This window comes from Hemiscyllium ocellatum, chromosome 4 (assembly GCF_020745735.1).
Source record: "Hemiscyllium ocellatum isolate sHemOce1 chromosome 4, sHemOce1.pat.X.cur, whole genome shotgun sequence".
Classification (NCBI taxonomy): domain Eukaryota; kingdom Metazoa; phylum Chordata; class Chondrichthyes; order Orectolobiformes; family Hemiscylliidae; genus Hemiscyllium; species Hemiscyllium ocellatum.
In genome coordinates, this window is record NC_083404.1 from 55,659,541 (window position 1) to 55,673,989 (window position 14,449).

The 14,449-nt window shown below is 41.9% G+C and overlaps 1 protein-coding gene across 7 annotated transcripts in view; it reads right to left on the reverse strand.

The window, feature by feature from the left end:
• LOC132813608 (CYFIP-related Rac1 interactor B) overlaps positions 1-14,449 on the reverse strand; it is a 188,509-nt gene that overhangs the window by 62,635 nt on the left and 111,425 nt on the right. The gene's annotated exons all lie outside the window — the stretch shown is intronic.

Genomic DNA, 14,449 nt, shown 5'->3' on the forward strand with positions numbered 1-14,449 from the left:
CCAATTACTTTGCTGTTAGGTGCATTTCCTCTGCCTACCATTACCATGAACAACATCATATTACCAAATTAGCTTCCAGGAAGAAATATCCTTGGTCATTCTGAGAATGCGCCTGCTGTACTCTTGTGTTCTCTGTATCTCTGTATCAGTCTAAATATCCCCACACTCACCCTACATCTTAATTATTCCCAGTTCCACTCCCTCATCACTACCCCCACTCCCTCTTGCAAAACAGCACTTTAAAGTTAACATGAAACAGGGGAATGGAGCAAAAAGTAATCAGCACCTATTGAAAGAAGTAGGACAGACTTGCTCAGAAATTCTTTCAGTGACACAGGCGCAAATTACGGAGACATAATAGATTAAAGAGTATGCTTTCTTGAAAGACAAATCTATGTTAGCAATATACCATATTGACTATCTAGAGTTATATCTGTCCCTTTATCTAACTTCAGTCTCAGCTTGAGTACAGCTGTCCTTCACTACTCTTCACAATTGTGTATGTGAACGTTTCAGAATCAAATGAGTGTAGTAGGCTTCAATCATAAAATAGCCTTCTAATTACTGAGAGCTGATAAGATCTGACTGAACTGGTCCTCACCCTGAAACTGACTGAACTGGTCCTCACCCTGAACAACTTCTCTTTCCAATCCTCCCACTTCCTCCAAACTAAAGGAGTTGCCATGGGCACCCGCATGGGCCCCAGCTATGCCTGTCTCTTCATAGGATATGTGAAACAGTCCATCTTCCGCAACTACACTGGCACCACCCCCCACCTTTTCCTCCGCTACATCGATGACTGTATCGGCGCTGCCTCGTGCTCCAACGAGGAGGTTGAACAGTTCATCAACTTTACCAACACCTTCCATCCCGACCTCAAATTCACCTGGACTGTCTCAGACTCCTCCCTCCCCTTCCTAGACCTTTCCATTTCTATCTCAGGCGACCGAATCAACACAGACATCTACTATAAACCGACTGACTCCCACAGCTACCTGGACTACACCTCCTCCCACCCTGCCCCCTGTAAAAACGCCATCCCATATTCCCAATTCCTTCGTCTCCGCCGCATCTGCTCCCAGGAGGACCAGTTCCAATACCGTACAGCCCAGATGGCCTCCTTCTTCATAGACCGCAGATTCCCCCCAGACGTGATCGACGATGCCCTCCACCGCATCTCCTCCACTTCCCGCTCCTCCGCCCTTGAGCCCCGCCCCTCCAACCTCCACCAGGACAGAACCCCACTGGTTCTCACCTACCACCCCACCAACCTCCGTATACAGCGTATCATCCGCCGTCATTTCCGCCAACTCCAAACGGACCCCACCACCAGGGATATATTTCCCTCCCCTCCCCTATCAGCGTTCCGGTCCACACCCCCCACCAACCCAACCTCCACTCCCGACACCTTCCCCTGCAACCGCAGGAAATGCAAAACTTGCGCCCACACCTCCTCCCTTACCTCTCTCCAAGGCCCCAAGGGATCCTTCCATATCCGCCACAAATTCACATGCACCCCCACACACATCATCTATTGCATCCGCTGCACCCGATGTGGCCTCCTCTATATTGGGGAGACGGGCCGCCTACTTGCGGAACGCTTCAGGGAACACCTCTGGGACACCCAGACCAATCAACCCAACCACCCCGTGGCTCAACACTTTAACTTTCCCTCCCACTCCACCAAGGACATGCAGGTCCTTGGACTCCTCCATCGCCAGAACATAACAACACGACGGTTGGAGGAAGAGCGCCTCATCTTCCGCCTGGGAACCCTCCAACCACAAGGGATTAACTCAGATTTCTCCAGTTTCCTCATTTCCCCTCTCCCTACCTTGTCTCAGTCGATTCCCTCGAACTCAGCACCTCCCTCCTAACCTGCAATTTTCTTCCTGACCTCTCCGCCCCCACCCCACTCTGGCCTATCACTCTCACCTTGACCTCCTTCCACCTATCACATCTCCATCGCCCCTCCCCCAAGTCCCTCCTCCCTACCTTTTATCTTAGCCTGCTGGACACACTTTCCTCATTCCTGATGAAGGGCTTGTGCCCGAAACGTCAAATTTCCTTGGATGCTGCCTGACCTGCTGCGCTTTAACCAGCAACACATTTTCAGCTGATAAGATCAAGCAATCAACTGCAAGCTAAATCAAGAAATGCATGGGACAATAGAAAGTGAAAAATATCACAAACCCAATGAAGGTGTCAGACTCCAAAGCTAAATAGGTTAAGCAAGCTGGATTTCAGTATTCAGAAGAATTGGATGGATGGCTGGCAGATGAAATGTAATGCAGAGAAATTTAAAATGTTTCATGAGAACATAACAAGGTAAGGAATATGAGCAGAAGTAGACCATCTGGCCCATCAAGTCTATCCCACCATTCAATAAAACCAGGCTGATCTTTTTTGTGGACTCAGTTCCACTTACCCACCTAAACACTGTAACCCCTAATTCCTTAATTGTTCAAAGACCTACCTTTGCTTTAAAAATATTCAACAAAATAGCCTCAACTGCTTCACTGTGCAGGCCAATTCCACAGATTCACAACCCTTTGGATGAAGAGGTTCCTCCTTAATTCAGTTGTAAATCTACTCCCACTTATTTGGAAGCTACGCCCCCTAGTTCTAGTTTCATCTGCCAGTGGAAACAATGTTCTTACTTCTATCTTACCTATTCCCTTCATTATTTTATATGTTTCTATAAGATGCCCCCCCCTCTAATTCTTCTAAATTCCAAAGAGTATAGCCCCAATCTACTTAATCTCTCCTCATAAACCAAGCTTCTCCTGAATCAATCTAGTGAACCTCTTCTCTACCCTCTCCAGTGCCAGTATATTCTCTCTCAAGGAGACTAAAACTGTATACAGTACTCCAGATGTGACCTCACCAGCACCCTATACATCTGCAGCATAACCTTCTGGTTTTAAATTCCATTCCTCTAGCAATGAAGGACAATATTCTATTTCCCTTCTTAATTACTTGCTGCACCTTTCATGTGGGGGCTTAATTAAAATAACTAGGAAGGGGATAAAATTTAAATAGAGAAAAAAATTATATGGAAAATGTTGCACATGTCACATATGGGTCAGGTGAAAGTGCCCTCAATGCAGAATCAGAAAGTTTCTAAAGATGTGAGCCCATTGTCTAAGATGAGATCCTTGTAATCGACTTATGGAATGTCAAACTATTATGTTGTTAATTTACTGATGAGGTATTAAATAAAGACTCCATTTGCCCCCTTAAGTGAATCGACAAGATCCAAAATACTATTCAAAGAGCAAATCAATATTTAATCCTAAACCACTATCTCAGAGAACTTGCTTGGTCTTTGTTGTATTGTTACAAGTGGAGACCTCTTGTAAGACACTTGACTTCCACATTTCCCACATTACAATATTTACATATTTGTCTGTGAAATAGCTACTTATTTGGCTTCAGGACACCTGGAGGTTGAGAAAGGTGCAATTTTTATGCAAGTCTTTTTCCTTTCAATAACCTGAAGCAGTGTGCCAACTATTAATGAGCAAAGCAAGCCAGACATTAAAACCTAAATACCGAACTAAAGCTGTGAGATCATCCAGTTACTTTACAAATCGTTGGAATGGTTGCATGTAAAATACCACATGCACTGCTGATTGCTCCAGGCCAAAAAGGATATTGCTGCTATTCAATGCATACAGAACAAGGCAACTAAGAGTATTGGGGGGTGAGAAGGATTAATCATGAGGAATGATTATGTCATTTGGACATAGACTCTCTCAACCTGCTCTGTTCCAGTGAAGATATATTATTCAGCATTCTGAAAGGGAATAGATAATGAAGACCATGACTCTGTGCAAAAAATCAGAGGGCACAGTCTGCATGAAAGATAAAATGCAATCTGTGGAAGCAATGGTACGAGCAAGACTTCAGTCCTCTTGTGGTGCAGTGGTAGGCCCAAATTTGAGTCCATCTTTCTCCAGAGGTGTGTAATAGCATCTCTGAACAAGTTGATGAGAGAAACAGGCTAACATTTTTCAAAAATATCAACCTTTGCAACAGGCTGTTGAGAGAGGAGCTAGAAGCAATAGAAATTATTCAAATATATTGGGCATATTTTTAAAAAAAGTTGTTGCAATACAGTACGAGTATTTCAAGAGAGGACATGGAGCACGTATAGATAACCTGGAAAGAAGAAGTGACTTTGAATCTCTGGTCCACTGCAATTTATTTACGCTACATTTGTCTCTCATATAGACTAACAGACCTAGATTGCAATCGGTTATTCAACAGTTCCAATGTCATTATATAATACAGCTGTTAGAATGGTAGAAGACAAACTGGAAGGACAATCCATCAATTTCTTTGCAAAAACATTTTTTTCCTCAAATTGATTTTCAGGGTTCAAACGCAGGCTACACAAGAACATACAATATATCCCAACTAGAAGAAACTGTTATATTAAACCATGTTTTAACACGAATGTTTAAACTAATTCATATCTCAGTAACTTACAATGACAATATGAAAGTGATTCTCCCCAGTTCCATTGTTTTGCGATTTCAATTTGAGCAGATATTATTTTTTAAATTAAGATTTCAGGGAGAAACAGTCATATAATGCTCCAAGTCATTGTGTCATAGAGATGTACAGCACAGAAACAGACCCTTCTGTCCAATTCATCCATGCCAACCAGAAATCCTAACTTAATCCAGTCCCATTTGCCAGCACTTGGCCCATATCCCTCTAAACCCTTCCTATTCATATACCCATCCAGATGCCTTAGTCAACTTTACTTCTCACATAGCCTTCATATTCTACAGTGCAATATAAGCAAACTCATGAGCCCACTGCACTAATGATCAAAACAGAAAATGCTAATTCTTTTAGCATTAGCATTTGTCACAAGGCAAAATCATGATCTGAGCAATAGTCAGCCAATACCTCAAAGGCATAGCATAACAAAGTGAAGGGAATCCTCAGTACAGTGCATGCCTTCACAACTCAAGTGCCAAACCATGTTACATTTCTCCTGGAATATCACTAAACTCAACTGTATGCAGTCTTTGGCCTCAGTAGGCAGCACATTACCTCTGAGTCAGAAGCTCTAAGTTCAAATCCCCTTCAATAACTTGTTTGCCACAGGAGTATTTGTTTTTTTCTGGTTCAATCAGGTTGATAAACAGCCTGCTAATCCTTCCAACATTTCCACTACTCCTGAAGGCTGTGATTCATATAAATGCCATCTGTAAGTGGCACAAAGAGTGTGCAGCTGAAAATGTGTTGCTGGAAAAGCGCAGCAGGTCAGGCAGCATCCAAGGAACAGGAGATTCGACGTTTCGGGCATAAGAAACGTCGAATCTCCTGTTCCTTGGATGCTGCCTGACCTGCTGCGCCTTTCCAGCAACACATTTTCAGCTCTGATCTCCAGCATCTGCAGACCTCACTTTCTCCAGAAAGAGTGTGCATGCATAATGTGAATGCCAACATCATTGATAAGTGAGGGAAAACAACAGTCAGTCTCAAAAATGGCCCTGCAGAAAGAGAAGTTCTTCAGATATTTGGATTTTTTTTGATCTTAAAAAAACACACAAAATGCACAAACAACAGCTGGCTCCCTATCTCTCCCGCTCCTGTGCGACCTCACCCGCCTTCAATCCTGGTGCAGACATGCATCCCTGCTCTGACTGGGGCCCCAGCCTCCAACTCACCTGTGTGTTTTCCTGGTCAGTGACGTGTGCGCTGGTAATAGAATCACAGAATTCCTACAGAAGTCATTCAGTTCAGTATCTGCACAGACCCTCTGAAGAACATCCAACCCAGATCCGGCCCTCAACCCTATCACTGCAACCGCACATTTTACCACAGCTAATCCACCTAGCCTGCACATCTCTGGATGTGACAGACAATTTAATAAGTCCAATTCATTTAACGTGCACATTTTTGGACTGAGGGAGTCAATGGCGCACCCAGTGTAAATCCATGCTGACTCAGGGAGATCATGCAAACTCTAAACAGTCACCTAAAGTTAGAATTGAACGTGGGTCTCTGGCACTGTGAGGTACCAGTGCTAACCACTGAGCCACCCAAGGAACACAGAGACATCACACATACATGCGTAGATGCTTGCTGTCGCCTGTTCTCTCACAGGCTGCATCTACACATGAGTTATAGGGAGAGGCTGAATAGGCTCGGGCTATTTTCCCTGGAGCAACGGAGGCGGAGGGGTGACCTTATAGAGGTTTATAAAATCATGAGGAGCATGGATTGGGTAAATAGATAAGATCGTTTCCCGGAGTTGGGGGAAACCAGAACTAGAAAGCATCGGTTTAGGGTGAGGGGGAAAAGATATAAAAGGAACCTAAGGACAACTTTCTCATGCAGAGGGTGGAACGTGTATGAAATGAGCTGCCGGAGGAAGTTGTGGAGGCTGGTACAACATTTAAAAGGCTTCTGGATAGATTTGGAGGGATATGGGCCAAGTGCTGGCAAATGGGACTTGATTACTTTAGGATATCTGGTCGGCATAGACAGGTTGGATCGAAGGGTCTACTTCCGTGCTGTACATCTCCACAACTCTATGTAGAGTGGCTATTTGGCATTATGGATAATTACTCTAAATCCCTGAAGCAAAAAAAAAGTACGTGAAAATTCAAAATAAACAAAACAGAACTCAAACAGATGCAGAAGATTCCAAAGCACTATGGGGAGAAAGGGGATTTTCTTTTGGTGTTGTGTCAACATTTTTCCTTTAACTAGCTCCAAAAACAAATTACCCAGACACACTATCAGCTGTTTGTTTGTTGCCTGTGAGCCTGTATGGAAATTGGGCACTTCTTCTGCTACATAACAATTACTATTTAATGGCTTTAAAATATTTCTAACATTCTGAAGATGCCATCAAGTCCTGTGCAAATGCAATCTTTATTTTGGATTAAATACAAACATTCAAAAAAAATTTAAATGAAATTGACTTAATATATGCACTACCAAAAAATACTTGGTCTAACGTTAAATCTTACACAAAAATTCTTTAAAGTTAAACTTCTACAATCATCATTAGCATCATAACATCATTTATAATTCTGCTTTTCAGTAGTGAAAAAATGCTCTCCAATGTTTTTCTTTTCCTTATGGTAAATTTCAATAAGCAACAATTTATTTTTAAACTACACCTCATGTCAACTGTGTAAGTCAGCAATTTACGTAATGAAACTTGTATAAAATACTTAATTTTTTGAATAAGTAGATCAAGGACCCCTGGATGTATCCTCAAGTTGTGTGGGTTTGAGGGTATGCCCTTAGGCTGTTACAATGGAGTTATAATACCAGCATCCACCTAACAATGTTGAAGTTGCCCACATATAACTTGTCTGTAAAAAGCAGAACAAATCCAACCCAGCCAATTACTGCCCAATCAGTCTACGGTGGATCATCACCAAAATGATGGAAAGATCACTGACAGAGCTAACAAATGGCACTTGCAAAGAAATAACCTACCCATTGATGCTGAGTTTAGTTTCCTTCAGCTCCTGATCTCAGGCCAGTCATTGATGATTGCACAAAGTTTAGCACTTCTCAGATACTGAAGTAGTATATTTGGATATGCACAGAACTGGGAACTTAATATTTTTGGTGTATGATTTTGTACAGTACTAAGTATTAACAAGAGATTCTAAGTTATCACTAGCATTGAAACAATTTTTTGTTTGCATTACAGCAATAAAAAAACCTTATGTGGACAAAAGTTTCAAATAATAAGGATGGTGCAATTCATTACAGGCTAGCACACAGTGAGAAACAGGAAGCAATTCACAGACAGTTGAAGGAAATACAAAAGAAAACAATGGGTCAAATATTCCAGTCTCCAGATCACTAAAGACTGGATGTGTGACAGAAAACGTAAATCAAAACCCTGTTAAAGACCTGACATGAGGCCCAAGTGCTTAAATATCGCAACTCAGTGAAAATCCAGACCAATAAATAATACAAGATCAGCAAAGTTATTAGCAAGTCATGACCAAAATACTGTCCAAAGTTTAATATGACAACTAGGAGAAAGTGAGGACAGCAGAAGATGGAGACCAGAGCTGAAAAATGTGGTGCTGGAAAAACACAGCAGGCCAGGCAGCATCCGAGGAGCAGGAGAATCGACGTTTTGGGCATAAGCTCTTCATTCCTGAAGAAGGGCTTATGTCCGAAATGTTGATTCTCCTGCTCCTCGGAACCTTTAATATGACAACACCAACTACCAAAACAAGAGCCACTTCAAGGTTAAATGAAGTGTCAAAGATACTGATGTTGGACCAAAATATGGCAAAATTTATTAAGGCAAGTTGGAAGTACCAAGCTAACTAGGCAGAAAACTTATCAAACACGACAACTATTTATCAGACTGATTCATCAAATAGGAAATGTAAAAGGAAAAAAGGAGTACAATACCACACTTGTGTAACATGATGATGCCCAAATTTTAAAATGACATTTAATTACCAGGTCATGCTAAAATATAAGCAATTGATCTAAAGATAAAAATAATACAATGATTCAAAATCAGAAGGATAAAGTCAGCTTAAAACAATGTATTAAACCACAAACTGCATTTCTTGATATTGCTCTGATTGTGGACAGCACAGTGGCACAGTGGTTAGCACTGCTGCCTCACAGCGCCAGAGACCCAGGTTCAATTCCCACTCAGGCAACTGTCTGTGTGGAGTTTGCACGTTCTCCCCATGTCTGCGTGGGTTTCCTCCGGGTGCTCCGGTTTCCTCCCACAGTCCAAAAATGTGCAGGTTAGGTGAATTGGCCATACTAAATTGCCCATAGTGTTAGGTGAAGGGGTAAATGTAGGGTAATGGGTCTGGGTAGGTTCTCTTCGGAGGATCGGTGTGGACTTGTTGGGCTGAAGGTCCTGTTTCCACACTGTAGGGAATCTAATCTAATTTAAAAACTTCTGTTCCACTGTGTAAACACAGACAAAATTTGCTGTTGAGAAAAGCAATGTCTGACATTTGTTATCTCCTGCACCAAGACCATTTTTACTGGAATGGTTCCAGCACCAGCTCTTGCACAAACATACATTCCTAGGCTTTCAAATGAAAACTTTTAGTAAGTTTAGCCAAGTCAGCAGGAAGATGGAATTTATAACAATGCAAGGTGGCAGTTAAGTCATTCTGAAAGAGTAAAAGATGCTTAACCACACATTCTGCTTCTAATTTATATTCTAAAGTGAAGGAATAAGCTCTGAACAAAGAAAAATAGTCAAGAATCTTTGACCCATTTTTGCAAGTGCAACAGTAAAATTATAACAGTCTTCTCACAAAACTTCAAGAATTTTTTTTTCTATGTATTTCTCTATGTGATACATCTTTCTATGTAAGAGAAAAACTGCAGAATCTCCCAGACCTTCAAACATTCCACTCCATGGAGCTCATTTACAGCACAAAGGAAAATTATAGGCCCTCATTCCTCCAAAACGAATTGACCAATCAATTAGGTTTTGCCCTGGTACAGCTACAAAACTGGCATCTACTAATAATGTAGAAAACTGCCCAGCTGTGTCCTGTAGACAAAAATGCAGGATAATTCCAACCTGGCCTACTATCAGCCCATCAGCCTACTCTTCATCATCAGAAAAGTAATGGGAGGTATTATCACTATTAGAGTAGCCTTTGCTTAGCAAGAATCTGCTCACTAATGCAGAGTTTAAGTGTCACAAGTGTCACTCAGCTCCTGATACCCATTAGTTCAAACATGAAACAAACAGCTGAATTCTAGAGGTGAGGTGAGAGTGACTGCCTTTGACATCAAAGCTGCATTATATCAAGTGTTGCATCAAGGAGCTCTGGCAAACTCAACTCAAAGGGTTTAAGGTGAAAACTCTCTGCTTGTTGGAATCACACCTAGCACACAGGAAAATGATTGTTAGAGGTCAGACATCTCTGCAGGAATAGAGTTAGAACTCTACCTGCAGAGATGTCCTCGAGCTGAGAAGATTGACCTCCAAAAACCATCTTCCTCTGAGCTAAGTTTGATTCAGTTGTGTCCTTCATCCACTATTCTTCAGCTTCAATGACCTGCCCTCCATTGTAAGGTCAGAAGTGAGGATGTTTGCTGGTTACTGCAAAATCATCAGTGCCATTCATGACTCCTCAGATAGAGAAATAGCCCATATCCAAATGCAACAAGACCTCAACAAGATCCGAGCTTGGACTGAAAGTTCCAAGTCATGATCATCTGGGCCGAGTCCCAGAGTGGGCAGCAGAGCCAGCACAGGCCAAGTCCTGGAGCAGGAAGCAGAGGCAGCGTGGGTTGAGTCCTGTAGCAGGGAGCAGAGACTGCACAGCCAAGTCCTGGAGCAGGGAGCAGAGCCAGCACGGGTTGACTCCTGGAGTGGGGAGCAGAGCCAGCGTGGTCTGGCTGGGGTGGACCAAGTCCTGGAGGTGAGTTCAGGACAGAGGGGAGGTCTCGTGTTCTGAAACCTGGGTGGCATGGACTCAGTACAAAAGGACCATAACTTGAGTACTTTAAAAGACACTTTTTATTCTCATTCTGGACTTTTAAACTCTGTTTTCCCTTGCCAGTCTATTTTTAATCTACAATTTCAATTCTGTGACAACACGAAGTATTTGTACAGAGGGATCCTGTACCTAAGGTGACACCGAGTGGTGACATTACAAACTTTTCACTGCAATCATTTGAGTGCATGTGTCAAAAAAGTGTATTCCGTTCTGTTCTGTTCTGAAATTCGACTCCATCCAAGACAAAGCAGCTGACTTGAATTGGCACCACATCTACAATCGTTTATTCCCGCCACCAACCTTCAGTAGCAGCAGTGCCCATCATCTACAGGATGCACAATAGAAACTCACTTAAGAAAGGCTCCTTCAAAACCACAGCCACTACCATCTGGATGGACACGGGCAGCAGATATATGGGAACCTGTAAGCTCCCCTCCAAGCCACTCACCACCCTAATTTGGAAATTTTCAAAAATGGCTCTAGAATTGCCTTCTTAACAGCAATGTAGGTCTTCCTACAGCAAACAAACGATTCAAGAAGCAGCTCACCACCATCTTTGCAATAAATGCTGGCTCAAACAGCACTGCCGACAACCTACGAATAAGAATAAAAAGATTGCTCTCTACTATAGTTCCATTTAGTTATCTTTTAAGTTCCATTTATTGCCTTTAGTCCACATGTATTAAACATTTACATAAAAAAGAAATTTATGTATTTCACTCTTGAAAATCACAACTGATCCAGCATCTACTAGCTATTGTGGCAAAAACTAAGTTCTAGGTTCTCTGTGAAAAATTGCTTTCCAATTTCACTACAAAATTACCTGGTTTTAATTTTTGTGGATTCATTAGTGTGGATTCCCCAAATAGGAAATAGTTTCTCACTATCCACCATATCATTTTCTTTATTATTCACTCATGGGACGTGAGTGCCACTGGTTGGGATAGTATTTACGGCCCATCCCTAGTTACCCTTGAGAAGGCCAGCTGCCCCCACTGCAGCCCACATGCAAAGTATTTTCCTTCCTTCCCTGTTGAGGTATCATATTCTCTCCAATTCACACATTTATATAGTTTCTGTGATTATAGTAAAGCATTTAAGGTAATCCACATGAACATGATCTGATCAAATTTACTTAAGAGCCGCAAAGACCAAAAGCTTTCTCAAAGGAGAGGTTTTCAGGACAGTCTTCAAGGAGGACAGCACAGAGGATGGGCTTAGGTAATTAAAGGACAACCATCAATTGTGGAATAATAAAAATTGGAGGTGCATAGGATGTCTGCATTGGAGAAATATAGAAGATTCTAAGTTTGGAGGACGTTACAGAAACAAGGAAGGCCAATGTCATGGAGTGATTTGAAGTCAAGGATATGAACATTTTAGATAAAAGGATATTGCTGGAGTGAAAGTGAGAGTCTGAGAGTAGCGAAAGCATGAATGAATGAAAGTTTCAGTAGCAAAGAGATGGAGACAAAGATGGGTGACAATATCACAGAGGGTGAATTTGGCAAGATAGGTGATAGTGAGGATATATGTAAGCAGCTCAACTCTAGAAAGACAATATAGTTGCAAAATACTGTACCAGGTTCAGCTCCAGGTACTAATCAGGAAAGAGAACAGAATCTGTGGCTAGGCAAGTTAGTGTGTAGCAGTAGCTACAAGTGACAGAAGAGGTGGGCCACCAATGGTGGAACACTTACAGAGAGTAAAAGATGGGAGGTTGGCCAGGAAAATATAAACAATATTGTTGGTTATTCCAAAGGTATGACAGTTTCAACAGGTCGAGTTGAGACAAGGGTAGAGATGGTTGGAAATTGGCCATCTCTGACACTTGTCCTAATACTTCAGAAGGCCTGCTGCAAAGTTTTGATTAATAATGCTCCTATAACACACCTTGCCATGCTTCGATAGAATCATTGAAACCCTATAAGCATTGAAGCAAGCCATTCAGTCCATCAAGATCATGCTGACCCCCCAAAGAGCATCCCTCGCAGACCCAACCCCTGTAACTGTGTATTTCCCATGGCCAATCCTAGCTTGCACATCTTTGCATTGTGGGAGGAAACCCAGAGGGAACTCACGCAATACAGGGAGAATGTGCAAACTCCTGACAGACAGTCACCCGAGGGTGGAATAGAACCTGGCACTATGAGGCAGCAATGCTAACCACTGAGCCACCATACAAGCCCTTGTAATGTTGTAATAGCTCTATAAACACATATTGATCAGGATTCACTGGTAGGTCGAGGCACAGCACACCTTAAAAGGAGTATGGATTTTCTTCCATTACAAGTGTGTAGAGGTTTTCATTAGTGCAATCATTGCAATACCAGTGTCTTTTATTTTTTCTCTGTTGAGGGCCTTTCAAAAAGATTTCATTGTGCTCTGGTATCTGATCAATCTCAGACTTGTCACAAGCTCTGAAAAATTAGGATCTGTGCACTGCTTACAAATAGTCCACAGCTGAGACTCTGTCTTAACTCCCCTCTTGGCTGTACTACTTTATTTAATTTTAATGTATTAGGTTTGAATAAATCGTGATCTGTTTACTTCCTGTCTTTTGAAGCTTCCATTCTCAGATTTTCTCTATTTCAGATATTTCTACCTCAACATGATTGGCCTGTGGAGAACAACCTTCTGTGCAGTATTATACTGGGCTCACTATATATTCTATTTATCACCAATGTGATCCCGTGGCTCAGAAGAAAATCAGAGCACAAGAGCAGGTAAGCTGTCTGTAGTGAGGTCATCAAGTATCCTTAAAGTTCAGGAGTTCAAGTGACCCATTGGGGTCATGCCACGTCTCTGTAGAGCAATTCAGTCAGTCATATTTCCCTGCTCCATGACCAAATATTCCGCAAGTTTATCTCCGTTAAGCACCTAACCAAGTCTCCTGTGAAATCATTGAATTTCTCGGTTTCCTCAGTAACAGTGAATTCCAGGTGATTACCACTCACTGCATTAAAACGTTTGCCCCCATATGTCTGTTTCCATTAAATCTGTGTCCTTTAGTCTTGCTACCATCAATTCACGGCAATAATTTTCCTGTGTCCAACTCATTAAACATTCATATTTACCTCTAACAGATCTCCATTCATTCTCCAACTTTACTCCAAACAAAACAATCTCCCTCCTCCAATTTTACCCTGTAGCTAAATTCCCCCAACTCTGGGAGAATTCTGGTAGATCTCCTCTCACTTCTCAAATACTTTAAAATCTTTCCTCAAGTATGGAGACCAGAATTGGACATATTCCTCCTCTACATGCAGTCTGACCTGAGTTATATTAAAAGGTTCAAAATAATGCTTTATGTTTTTCAATTCAATTCCTCTGTATATGAAGCTCATGCTTTAATTAATACTGTTTCAACATATCCTGCCACTAGTAAAAATGAATATACATAAACACCTCAGATCCTGCTATATCCTCTGTTTAAAATTGTACCTCTAAGTATACATTTCCCCTTGTCATCCTTTCTGACAAGACGCTTCACCTCACCCTTCTCGATAATTACGGACAAAAATAAAAGAACAGCAGGCAAACATGTTTCAAATAACTCATCCCCTATCCCCAAAGTCTATCCACCATCTACAAGACATGAGTCAACAGTGTGGTAGAGTTCTCCACTTTTACCTGAATGAGCGCAGCTCCAACAACACTCAAGAAGCTTGACACTATCCAGGACAAACAGCCCTCTTGAATGTTTGTGGGTGTGGTGACATTCACTTCCTCCGCTACTGACACTCATGGCAGCAGTCTCTGGCATTTATCAACACTCCTCAGACAGTACGTTCCAAATCCATGGGTAATATAAACTTGAAGGACAAATACAGCAGATACATGGAGACTCCACTTGCAAGTCTCTCTTCATCGCTGAAAACTCAACCTCTTGTGCCTCCCTCTAATGCAATGACATCCTTCCTATAGTTTAGTAATCAGAAAGACACACA